Source organism: Cordyceps militaris (assembly GCF_000225605.1).
Source record: "Cordyceps militaris CM01 unplaced genomic scaffold CCM_S00001, whole genome shotgun sequence".
Taxonomy (NCBI): domain Eukaryota; kingdom Fungi; phylum Ascomycota; class Sordariomycetes; order Hypocreales; family Cordycipitaceae; genus Cordyceps; species Cordyceps militaris.
This window is the reverse complement of record NW_006271969.1, coordinates 5064938-5067597: the sequence shown is the minus strand read 5'-3', so window position 1 is coordinate 5067597 and position 2660 is coordinate 5064938.

The following is a 2660-nucleotide window of genomic DNA, read 5'->3' as shown; positions in this document are numbered from 1 at the left end:
AAAATCCTATATTATATATATATTAGTTATTATACTTAGATAAATAATTAATAGCCTTAGCCTTAGTATAATAGATAATAAGCTAGCTATAGTATATAAGCTTAAATTTCCTATAATATTAAAGGAATTAGAGATACTCTTAGGCTTTACTAGAGCTCTAAGGTATAATATACTATACTATACTATAATTATAGAACTATTATAGGAATATAAAACCTAGCTATAGTAAGCTATAAGAGTATAAAAGACTATAACTATACTATTAGGTAAAGTATATTATATATAATAAGCCTAAGCTTAATAGTAAGCTTATAAAGACTAAGCTAGTTAGAATATATTATCCCTTCTAATATAAATAGAGCTATATAGCTTTAAGTAACTAAAGATAGCTTTTATATAGTACTATACCCTAGTATACTTTACTATATATAGGTAGCTATTCTTTAATATTAATATAGTAAAGACTAGTATTAGAGTTATAATATACTATATATAAGAAATAGCCTTAGCTAGTATTACTAAGGATAGAAAAGTAGTAAGCTACCTACTATATATAGTAGTTAAACTAGTTATATTTCTTTCTTATATATTATTAAATAAAGAAAAGAGGTATTAGGCTATAAAGATAGAAGTATATAGCTATATCTAGGTATTAAGAAAACTCTAATATATAATTAATATAATAGATAAGCTACTAGTAATATACTTTATTAACTATTACTCTATTATTTAACTAGATAAGTAACTTAATATTACTAATATAATAAGTAGGTAAGTTATTAATAAGAAAATTATATAGGCTATAGAGTATACTAGTAATATAGATATAAGAGTTATATATTATAAGGGTATAGACTATATTATCCTAGATATATTAAGTAGGCTATCTATATAGCCCCCTTATATAGACCTAAAGTAGATTAGCCTATTAGATAATATACCTAATAATTATATTAAGCTATAGCTTAATAGCCCCTAAGTAGTATACTATATAAATAAGAACTTCCTAGAGGTATAGCTTATAATAGCGCCTATACTATATATAAGCCTTATTAGTATAAGCCTAGAATTTAAAAAGTAGCTATATTATAAATACTAAGAGGACCTAGTCTAGGTATATATATAGGATACTATTATATATAATAATAAGTTAGCTACTAATAATAAAACTAAACTCCTATTTAAGATTAAAGATAGGCTTCTATAAAAAGTAATTATAGATTACCTAAATAAGCTATATATCCTATATACTATAGAATAAGATATCTTTAAGGCTATCTATACTAGTAATTATATAGTATATAATAAGCTTAAACTAGTATTAAGGTAATACTATATATATAAAGGTAGTAAGTATTTTTAAGAGTTCTTATAGTATTATACTAAGTACTAGGAATACTATAAGTAAGTATATATACTATATAGGAACTTATAGCTACTATTACTAGTACCTATACTATACTACTATATCTTAATTAACTTTATACTAGTACTATTACTCTTAGAATAAGGGTATATAGTAATATTAATAGTAGTTTATAAATTTAGTAAGTTAGTACTAATAGCCCCCCTAAAGGATATATCTAATATAGTAGAGGTAATATAAATTCTACTTAATATACTATTTAATAAAGGCTAGGGTATCCTTAAGATTATACTTTTAGATAGGGACCTAAAGTTTATAGTAGTATTATAGTAGTATATATAGAAGTAGATATATATAAAGCTTATATATATTATAGTATACTACCTATAGATAGATAGCTAGATAGAATAAGTAATCTAAATAATATCTTTAGCTATTTAAATCTATATTACTAGCTTAAAGAAACTAGTATAATAGGAATTAATTATACTATAGCTAATCTTTTAAATTAATAGTATATAATCTATATTAATAAGGTACTTACTATATAAAGTTATTAAGGGATTTAACCTTATAGATATACTAGACTACTTAATTAGTAGTATACTAGTAAAACTAAACTATAAGGTAGCTAAAGTCTTAGTATATAATACTTTTACTATTATTATAGTAATAATAAAGAATTACTATAACTAGTAGTATATAACTTACTTCTTTATAGTTAGTAATATAGTATATCTTAGACTATATAAAGAATATACTATAGCTAATAACCTAGGGTATAAATTTAGAAAGTAATTTATAAGACCCTATTATATTATAGAGTATATTAGCTATACTATATACTAACTAGTACTACCTACTATATTATATATCTAGCTAGTAATTTTAGTAGACTACTTAGAGCTAGTATATAGGCTACTAGTAGAATCTAATAAGCTACTAGTAAATATATAGATAGCTATTAAAGAGGCTAGCTATATAACTCTATAGGCTAGAGAACTATATAAGTATACTATAATACTTAAGCTATTATAGCTTTATATAAAGGATTATAAAATTATCTAAATAATAAATAAGAAGTATAAAGATAGTATATAATTTTTCTAAGTATAATATTATAATCTAAATAAAAGTTATAATAAGTAGTTATCTACTAAAGAGCTAGGTAAATATATAGTAGTAGTGTTAAAAGATTAGATATTAAATAAGTACTATTTATTATTAGACTGCCTAGTAATATAGTATTTATAAAACCTCTCCCCCCCCCCCTAGCTACTTACTACTTCCTTTA